General features: G+C 47.8%; 1 non-coding gene across 1 annotated transcript; it reads left to right on the top strand.

Annotated features, from left to right (window-relative positions):
* The first annotated feature begins 3,583 nt into the window (after positions 1–3,583).
* On the top strand, positions 3,584–3,690 carry LOC112400494 (U6 spliceosomal RNA). Its single transcript, XR_003003411.1, has one exon. It is a non-coding gene; the product is annotated as a U6 spliceosomal RNA (small nuclear RNA).
* The last annotated feature ends 7,213 nt before the right edge of the window (positions 3,691–10,903 follow it).

Here is a 10,903-nt window from a genome sequence, read left to right on the forward strand (position 1 = left end):
AAATCCCAGTTTTAAGATACTGTATTTCAAAAAAGTTGTTTACTTTTTATCACCCATCAAAACAAAAACAAGTTGATTTAGGATCTGATGACATTTAGTGCTTGTAACCACTCCCTCCGTTCACTTCTGGATGTTTCAGGAGGCATTCCTAGTTTTCCTTCCATTTCTCTGACTGTTCCTTCTCCTCCTCCGTTGAAGATTCTTCTTTCACTCCTTAAATGTTGGTATTTCTCAGGGTCTGTCCCAGGTCCTCCTCCTTTTCATATATTCAGGCTCCAGGACAACAAAGAAGACAAGGAGAGTCCAAGGTGACCCCCAGGTTTCCTGACTTGAGCAACTGGACAATCATAGATCATTCTAATCAGAGAATCTTTTATTGTAAGGAACAGAAATCCAAACTAGCTCAAGTCAAAAAGGAGTCCTAGGACTTCCCTGGTGGTGCAGTGGTTAAGAATCCACCTGCCAATGCAGGGGACACGGGTTTGAGCCCTCGTCTGGGAAGATCCCACAGTCCACGGAGCAGCTAAGACCACACACCACAACTACTGAGCCTGCGTGCCACAACTACTGAAGCCCGCATGCTACGAAGTCTGCTCGCCTAGAGACCGAGCTCCACAGAAAAAGAAGCCACCACGATTAGAAGACGGCGCACCGTAACGAAGAGTAAACCCCCGCTCGCCACAACTAGAGACAGCCCGCGTGCAGCAACGAAGACCCAATGCAGCCAAAAATAAATAAATTTACTTTAAAAACTGGAAAAAGATGTATTAAAGCTACTTGAATGTACTCTTCCAAAAAAAGAAGAATCCTGTGAGGACACAAAGTGTCTCAGAGAAACACGAAAAACTCCCAGGCCATTGGAAAGGCAAAACCAAAGCCACTTCGAGACAGAGACACTCTCTCCTCCCCGTGGAGTGGCTCCTCAGCTTCCCTGACTACCTCTACCCCCTTCCCATCCTCCAATCAGCCACCTCTGAGTCTCCTCCCTTCCTAAACTTCATCTAGCCCTTTATTGCCACCCCAGACACAAATCAGCCAGTCTTTGCGCTCTAGTGCCTACCGTGAACTGCAACTTGGTATCGCTTAGATTCCCCAGAGAGGGCATCTGATCAGCCCATCTCTCCTTTTCGGCAACAGGTCAGCTGGCCAGGGAGCTCCCCTTAGATGAGGTGTGCACTCCTGTGCCAATCAGCTATAACTGGGGGGTGGTCGGGGGCCTGCTGTCCACCCAGCAGGGGCTGTGGGTGGAGGAGGATTCTCTAAGAAGGGAGGTATCCCCAGATGCGCCGAATACAGTGGTATTGTTAAACAGACTAATTCTACAAATACTCATTGTGAAAATGCTAAATGCACAGCAAGAGAAGAGGACTGAGGCTTAAAACGCTCCCATTTTGGAGAAAACAGGTTGAAAAGCACCAGCAGAAGAAGCAGAAGTTTCCATCACTTTAGATGTGACAATCTAGGGAGAAGAGAAGTTTGAGAAGTGTATTCATTTCTTATTGCTGCTGTAACAAATTACCACAAACTTAGTGGCTTAAAGCAATACAAATTTATTCTCTTAAAGTCCTAGAGGGAAGGAAAATGAAATGGGCTTTATGAGGCTAAAATTAAGTATTGGCGGAGCTGTGTTACTTTTGAAGGCTCTAAGGGATAATCCATTCTTTGCCTTTTCTAGCTACTAGAGGCTGCCAGCATTCCTTGGCTCGTGGCCTGGCATCACTCTGCTTCCATCATTACAGCTCCACCCAGAATTAGACTCTCCTGTCTCCTCCCTCTTTTCCTTATAAAGACCCTTGTGATGACATTGGGTCCACCCAGATAATCCAGAATAATCTCCCCATCTGAAGATCCTTAACTTGGTCACATCTACAAAGTCCTTTTTGCCGTATAAGGTAACATATTCACAGGTTCCAGGAGTTAGAACATGGATATCCTTGGAGGGTCATTATTCTATTTCCCACAAGAAGGATATGTTGGTCGCACGAGACAAACCCTGCCACTAGCCTAAGGAGCAGCCACTGAATCTCACGCAGCCTCATCTGAGTCCTTCAAAAATATCATTTTCACAAAATGGAAGAAATGGAAACCAAATGTCAAAAGATTAGAGGCATGCAGGTGGTGAAAATGAAGAGGCAGAAATGCTGATCATTCCTTGGAAAAGTCCAGCAAAGGAAGACGAGAACTATAACCTGAGAGCAAAAGAAGCGACAGAGTCATTGAGGTATGAAAGTTGGCGGGGCGGGGGTGGGAAGACCCCTCGAGACATGGGGAGGCAGAAATAGACCAAGCCTTGAGGGCCCAGGCTTGAAGGCACCTTTGGGGAAATGCCATGGAGGTCCTCCAAGAGGAAGAGAAGTTCAGCACAACTCAGAGTCTCCAGCTGAGGTTGGATGTTGACTCCACCTCCGTGACTTTCCCGAGCAGCCCCAAGGCCTGGATAAAGAACAAAAGGCAAACAGAGGAGACAGTTGGATTGGATGGTTTCATGGAGGCTCTGAGAAGTGAGCGATGCTGTGCTGATGGAGAGAGCAACAGTAGAACAGCTGAGAAGGCAGAGAAGCCAGGGAAGGCTGGGGAGAGGAGAACTGAAGTGGGAGGGAGAGCCAGACAGCAGCCTAGGGAAGGGCTCCATCAGTACCTGCAGAGTAACAGCACACACGGAAGAATAAACAGCCAATCCCTAGCCACGGTGCTGCTGGTCAGGGGCTGTGATGTAGGATCTGGGGCCGCAGAGGAGGGGTTGTGACTGGATGAGGGGCGGGGCTGCAGGTGAACAGCATCACATCCCTAACCAGGCCACACCCAAGGCTCACAGAGCTGCACAGATGAGGGTGCCCGGCTTTCTTCCAGTATCCATTTGGTCACCACAGTCGAAGGAGCCCCTGGCCGCCCAGAAGGAAGGAATCAAGGTTACCTCACCAGCTTCCACCAAGTGGTCTATCATTATTTAGCCCTATATCTTTTTTGCTGGGGTCGGGCTGGGGGGACAGTTTTATACACTGTCTCCACCTGCCATGAAAATGTTTATCCAGGTTTGTCAGATGGACACTGGCCGAAAGCACATTTCTCCTCCCAGGGAAAAGAAAGATGTCACTGAAATTATCTTGGGTTCCATAGGTGACATTAGTACAGCCAGACTGCAAAACATCAAGTGACAATTTTCATGTTAGTTTCTGCTGCGCTAAATGGAAATCCTACCCTTGTGTCGATTATATTGGTGAGAAAATTCCCCCAGCCGCTGGCCCGGCGCGGGGCTGCACCTGGGCCCAGGGGCCACTTATCTGCCGTGCAGGTGAATTCTGCGCAGCTTGGCTCTAGAGGAAAACGCATCTTACATAATGTTCTGCTCCACAGACAAGTCTGTTAATATGCCTCAGACTGCCTTGGCTTCGGCTATTATCGCAGATACATGCAACGTACACCGTTTTTATCAGTGTGCATTGTACTTGGGGTTGACAAAAAATAAAAAAGGAAGAGAGACCACAGGATATCATTTGTTATTTTTTAAAAAAGAAAAAAAAAGATGTTTGCTACAGATTCCACCCATACCACATATCATTCCCAGTGAATCAACTGGACCATCGTGCTCGCTTCGGCAGCACATACACCAAAACTGGAGCGACACAGAGAAGATTAGCATGGCCCCTGTGCAAGAATGACATGCAAATTCATGAAGCATTCCATATCTTTAAAAAAAAAAAACTGGAGCATCAAACACGCATTAGTCAAATGTGTGGGTTTTTCAGAGTGGACTTTTCCATAGTTCAGTGTGATCGAGTAGTACGTGTAGGACATCACGCCTGAGAAGCAGGCTGTCTGCCACGACTCTGCCCCATCTTTTAAATGTATGGGGTATTTTTTCCCAAAAATGAAAGAAGAGGATTTGGTAATGAATTCTTTTAGCTGAGGGAACGGAGGAAAAATGGGGGCCTAGTGTGAATCTGGGCCATTTCTGCTTTCATATCCAGGAATTGATCAGTCTGGGGAAACTGAGGTAGCTCAATCAGATGTGTGTTCCAACAGAAGCCAGCTTTGCTGCACAGTGAGTCCCAGCTGCACTGTTGGCAGAACTCCTGTCCCTCCTTGGAAGACCCTCCCCTGCGTGGGGCATTCAAACAGTGTGACGCTGTTTGGGGGTGTTTGGGTAGTGATCGGACAGTAATATATTTCCTCGTTTCCTGGACCCAGGAAGGCAGAAACTTGAATGATGACCAGTGATGAAACCACCAGCACAGCCAGGCCAGGCCCAGGAGCCCATAGGCTGTGAGTTGATTGCATCCATGTCTCTAGGTCTCGTGTTCCCTTGTGTGAGACGCCCTGGGGGAACTAAATGACCAATGACGTCCTCCGCATCAACCATGTGCACAATGCCTAATGGACAGATTTCACCCTCACTCTAGTCTGGCCTCTCCACATGTTTCTGGGCTTCCTGCTCGTCAGGGGGCAGCTGAGGTGCTGGCTGAGGATCCCACCTGAGCTCTGGCTGAACCCCATCCCCAAGAAAAGCCCAGATCCCAGACTAGAGTTGGTACTGAGAGGAAGGGATCCCAAAAATGTGGATCTGAGCACATGGATGGAGACTGGAGAGTCCAGCTCCCACAAGGAACGAGAATCTTCTGACAAGGCTGACCAAGAGCTTTGCGCATCACCTGCCCCAAGAGGGCGCGCTGACAGATCCAATCGCAAACAACGTGCACAAGGGCTGATGGGTGACATGTGGAAGGGACCCTCTCAATGCTCCATCCAGATCCTCTTGGGTCCCTTCCACCGTTTCTGTGCATCTGCCTCCCTGCTTCACTATGCTTTTCCCTAATGACCACCATCCCACTTCTGGGATTCAGACCCTTCAAACAGAAATTCGTTTATGAGTCCTGGACAGGACTGAATGCTAGGCCAGAGTCTTAGATGTTTTCCAGAGTTGATCCAGACCACCAGAATTCTCTCCAGCCCGTCACTCATGTATTCCCAGCAAGCTCTAATCCCCCTCACCTCTTTGCTCATCCCGTGTCCCGACTGCCTGCCTGCCAACCACTGAACCATATTTATGGTTGTCTTCTACGTGACTCAGAGCATAACATGGTTAAATCAGGAACCCCAGTACTCCTCTGTCTTACCCTCAGCTGCGGGAGCCTGGAGGCATGTTTAACGGTCACACAGAAAGTGCCACGGTGCCTGTGCTTTGTCCCAAATCCAAGAGGAAGGCTCTTCTGTCCAATGTGGTTTAAAACGCCCCTCCCACTGTAGATCGTAGCAGCGAAGAATGCTGAGCAGGGCAGAAAACACAACATCCAGGCCCCAGAAGCAGGCTGAATGCCCAGGTTTGGGGAGGAGAGAGCAAGAAAGTGTGAGAGCCGCCCAGCACTCACAGCGCCCCCACATCCCCATCCTGGCAGGCTGGCAACCAGTCACTCCTCACAGGCCTGAAGCCAGAGCCCAGCGCTTACTCATTCGATAATAGACAGTAATTGCATATGTGCCTGTCCATAGAAATCAGCGAATAAAGAGTCAGTATTTACAGATTTACTTTTCACATCTGTTGGTACAAAGATGAAGAGCTTTCTGTCAACAGTAAAAGTAACTCAGTCCAAAGTGAGTCCAGAACTTAACAAATTACACCCTCTGCCTCTTAGTCCATTGGGTAAGGATAGCAAGTCACCGAGGGGCCGTTGGGGGTGCCTTCTTAGTTATGCACATTAAGGACTTACCTATATTCGGGGAGAGGATGCTAAGGCCCCATGGGGATGTAGGTATATAACTCCCTATTGCTGATGCCCTGGAGGAGTGTAATAGGATTATGTGGTGCTGTGAAGCCACGCCCCTGCCTGACATCCCACCATCTGCAGGGCTCAGGAGAAAGGTGGACAGTCTGTAGTAGGATCTGGGATCTTCTGGGAATAAAGCGTCTAAGATCCAGACTTGCGGCTAAGAAAGCTGTCGGGGTGGACAGGTCTATGGGAAATCTGGAACGGGGACCCAGGCCCTAACCAGAGGCCTGAGGCCTGGGTTCAGGGCTTGTGAGGCGAAACTAGAGCTGGCAGGGCACCTGGCTGGGGCCTGTGCTGGGCCCTGAGGGTAACAGCTGAGCAGGTGAGCAAAACCTGAGTAAATAACTTGGAGGCCAAGGTGAGAGTTCACTCTGCAGAAGACAAACATCCATCCATCTAGGACCAGACTTTGGCAGGGATGCCCTGTGGCAGTGACCACAGTTCAGATCCAGGGGTTAAACCATCGGGGGTTCTGGAACAGCTTGGAGGTGAGATATGGAGGCCTTGAGAGGTGGTTCTCATCACCCCTAGTTAGAGCCTGTGGGGACTCCCCAGGGTAGGTAGAAACAGTAAAGCAAGAGGATAGAATTTTTGTTTCGAGCTGGTGATGTGGCTCAAACATAAAAATCTTAAAACAGAACAAAACACACACAACACTCCAGTCTAAACAAGTGGGCCGTGGAAGAGGCTTGCACAAGCTGGAGGAAGAGAATAGAGACTCTTTTACTGGCAACCCTGTCTAGGGGTCTACCAGCCCTGCTGCCATTCTCACTGGAGGTCAGCTGGTGAAGGACCTCTACTGAGACCTCATTCCAGAGTGCCAGCTCACTCCTCCTTTTACTCCTGTCACCTTCATAAAGGCCTGGATTGAAGAGCTCCCCTGCATAAATTTAATATTGATTGGGTCAACATTCTAGAGTCCAGAGTAGCAACCACTTGGTAGCCTCTCTGGCCATCTCCCCAAGGCAATGCTCTCTGCCTTCCACCAATGGCCCGGGGAGAGATGCTCACCACATCTGGCCTCCCTCGCACCCTGGGGAAGAGGCCCAGTCTGTTGCAGCTGAGAACGAACTGGGAGAGTAGTGCCTGGCCCTCCACGGCAGTCCCCATTGCACCCCTCTCCTCCCACCCTGTGAAGCGACCATCTCGGCTGCGCCAGGCCTCACAATTCACAAAGGGGTCCACATGCACAGCCCACCGAACAGCATCACTTGGCCTACATTACCTCTCCATAATAATCTCATACATCAAAGCGGGGAGAGACCTGGCTCTGCCTGTAAGCGACTCCGTTAGACATTGAATATCATTATCAGAAGCCCCTCGCTCCCTCGGCTTCGTATGCAAACTCCTGAGCTCCCTGGAGTCCTTCCTGAAGAAAGTGCCCTGCACGACGGACATTTGTTATTTTGCAGGAGAGGACGCTGAGGCTCCACGGGGACCTAACCAAATTAACTGCAGCCAAGAATTGGTGCCAATCAAGACCTACATTGACACCTAGTGGCACCTCTCGGAACTGCAGCTGGCTCCGGCGGGTTCCTCTGGAAGCCACTCTCAGAAAAGCAAGAAACAAAGCCACTGATCCAAATACTTACAAATATCCGAGAAGAAGACAGAGTGGGAAACAAATTCACTTTTCAGCGCCTCTTTGGTGATAGACAAACCCACACTTCATGTTTAAATATCTTAACTTGGCATGAGAGGGAGAAATTGAAACCACTACTCTTTCATCTCATCTCAGGATAAAATTCATTGAGAAAGAAAGGGAGGAATAGAGTCAAAAGCCTAAGTGGAATCCAACTTTACATGGCACATCCCTCTGATCTACGAATCCGACCTACATACAGTCACACAAATGTGCAAAGATAGTCACTGCAGCAGTGTTGGGAATTTTTTTTAAGTGGAAATAACCTAAAAAGACCAACTATTATATATAATATTATACATTATTGTATATAATACATTATATATAAATATGTTATATCTATATATAATATATATTAAAATATAGATATCTAATAAAAGTCATATATAGTGATATATAGATAGATCACCTGGTGTACGTGTCATGACTTTTGTTATTGTTACATAATGCGATTTTACCTTTATTTGGAGTCTCCTTTCCTCCTGATGCAGAAAAAGTAACCATGGTGGATCCTGGATAAAGTCAGGCATTTTATTTTATTTTTTTAACATCTTTATTGGAGTATAATTGCTTTATAATGGTGTATTAGTTTCTGCTTTATAACAAAGTGAATCAGTTGTACATATACATATGTTCCCATATCTCCTCCCTCTTGTGTCTCCCTCCCACCCTCCCTATCCCACCACTCTAGGTGGTCACAAAGCACCGAGCTGACCTCCCTGTGCTATGCGGCTGCTTCCCACTAGCTATCTATTTTACGTTTGGTAGTGTATATATGTCCATGCCACTCTCTCACTTTGTCACAGCTTACCCTTCCCCCTTCCCATATCCTCAAGTCCATTCTCTACTAGGTCTGTGTCTTTATTTCCGTCTTACCCCTAGGTTCTTCATGATGAAGGCATTTTATATTTAAACTTAGTCAATGCAGAAGTTTTCTTTCCTTACCTTGGCCTATAGATTTAGGGGCTTACTTCATATCACATCTTCAGAAGGTGAGTGTCTGCTCCCCAAAGCTCCAAATGGAGGTTTATCACTGACCCCTCAGCTCCTGAGTCCCCAAACTCTATCCTGAGCGTTCTATAACACACTCATATGTTATGTCTAACCCCCAGGGGAGGGCACAGGAGATGCCCTTTTGACATCCTGACTGTTCTTTCTTACCTCCTCATCTTCCCTCTCCCTCAGCCACAGCTTGATCTAGCCTGAGTTTGGGAAGAGGGGGAAAAACTGCCAAAACATAACCTTTTCTGCTCAACCTTTTCTACTTCGTAGTTGGGTTGAACATTTTAGCCTAAAATCCAAGAACTGGCATATTTCATCTCTGATTCCACTGTGACAGCTTCCTTGAAGAGATGAGTATCTCCCACCTACCTTCCCAAATCGGGAGTGGAGGAGGGCTCCAGAGAAGAGGGAGTGTGGGATGGGAGAACCAGATCTGCTGACACTTCACATATTATCCCATCTCTGAGAGAGAAGGATGTGGAAGGAGGCACAGCAAATAGAGCTCACACCTAGGATGAAGGAGAAAGGAAGGAAATGAGGGGCTTTTTGATTTACGTCCTTCTATGTTGCTCGAACTTTTTACAGTAAGCAGGTATTCCTTTTGGAGATAAATTTAGTTGGCCTAAAGATTAAAAATCAAGAGGCTAGCCAGATCTTAAGTTTGTTCCCTTCCTCTTCTTTCCATCCTTTGAAAGCAGCGCCTGTGACAGCTCTACAATAGGACAGCAATTAGAATATGTCACAGGAGACAGGCGCTGCTGTTTCCTCCCTTGCCCGTCCTGTCCCCATCACTGAACCAGCCAGGCCCCAATCACAGAGCCGAGTGTCAACACTGAGGAAAACCCCTGGAATAAGCTCCTACTGTGTGTGTGGTACTCTGTGTCTGAGCCCTAAACGACGAGTGCCTTGAGCTCCTCATAAACTACATGTGGACCAGAAGTAACAGAAAAGTCTTTTTTTTTTTTTTTTTAATGGAAAAAAAAGCCTGTTAGTCTATGGAGAGAGAAGGGAGTAGTAGAAAGTTGTGGAGACGACAGTCGCACGTCCCCTGTTCTCCCTCCCTGGGCAAAAGAAGGCAGGACACACTTTTGACCCAGATGTTTCCTGTGATGGAAATGTGATCGCACTGATGCCGGCTCTCCTTGCTCTCTTCCCAGTGAGGCATGCCGGTGGTGGTGCTCGGGAGGGATTGTTTGGGTTTTTTAATTACTTTGCCCTCACCATAATCAGTGCACTATTCTGAACTGGAATTTTTTTCAATTACGGAAATTTTTCAGCCATTCCCTCTCCTGTGATCTCACCAGTTTTCTCACTCAGAACGCCTCTCGGATTAGAATTTCTCAGTCTATCTTCCATGACTCTCAACTTCATAGTTTTCATTTCTCCATCTTTTGGTTCTGTATTATATGTAATTTCTTTCTCTCCTTTGATTGACTCATCTCTCATCAGCTATTCTAGCCTCTTATTTATCCTACTTATTGGAGTCTTTTTATTTCCAAGAGCAATATTTTTCATAACTGCCTGTTCACATTTAATCATCTCCTGGTCTCCTTGCAAAGATGCTATTCCCTCCTTACCTCTTCAATATGTAACATGATATTAAACTTTAAGGGAATATCCAAATATTGTACCTAACACCCATAGAGAGGACATAAAAAGGATTGAGTTTTTGGACATTTCAAAGGATTTGTGAAGAGGATGTCTTTGGAGAGAGTGTTGGAGTGCTCTGAGTTTCACCGACCCCAGGCTAAGGATGGAATGAGGGGCAGTTTATCTCTTAAGCCCAACCTTAGGGTTCCATGCAGAGAGCCTGATGTGTGTTCCCTGCTGTTAGGGAAAAAGGAGCCTGGGTGCCTGGCTCAGTTGGAGGAGGCCAAAAGGCCTATGAATACAGAACAGGTGGTAGTGTCTGAGGGAACCAGAGGAAAGCTGCAGCTGTGGACTAGTCTGTGTTCTCCAGGGAAACCCTAAGGGCCTGACTTGTGATTCACTGACAAGGGCTGCCAAAGGCTGCAAAGGCTGCAAGGGCTGCCAAAGGCTGCAGCATCCTTACTTGCCATGAGAGTCTAAGCCCCATTGGATCTGCTGGATCCTGTGGCCCGAATGGCAGAGCAGCTTGCACCGCAGCCTGGACCGATGCAGAGCCTTCTCTTGTTCTGGGCCCCACTCAAAACTAGCGTCTTGGGGCTTCCCTGGTGGTGCAGTGGTTGAGAGTCCGCCTGCCGTTGCAGGGGACACGGGTTCGTGCCCCAGTCCGGGAGGATCCCACATGCCATGGAGTGGCTGGGCCCGTGAGCCACGGCCGCTGAGCCTGCGCATCCGGAGCCGGTGCTCCACAACGGGAGAGGCCACAACAGTGAGAGGCCCGCGTACCGCAAAAATAAATAAATAAATAAATAAATAAATTTTTAAAAACCCACCACCTGGCTAAGCTTATAATATTCCATGATGCAGTGTCATTCTCCAGGATCCATCCTTCTTCTGCAGAGGTCAA

The sequence above is a fragment of the Neophocaena asiaeorientalis genome, unplaced genomic scaffold, assembly GCF_003031525.2.
Source record: "Neophocaena asiaeorientalis asiaeorientalis breed wild unplaced genomic scaffold, Neophocaena_asiaeorientalis_V1.1 scaffold437, whole genome shotgun sequence".
In the NCBI taxonomy this organism is placed as follows: domain Eukaryota; kingdom Metazoa; phylum Chordata; class Mammalia; order Artiodactyla; family Phocoenidae; genus Neophocaena; species Neophocaena asiaeorientalis.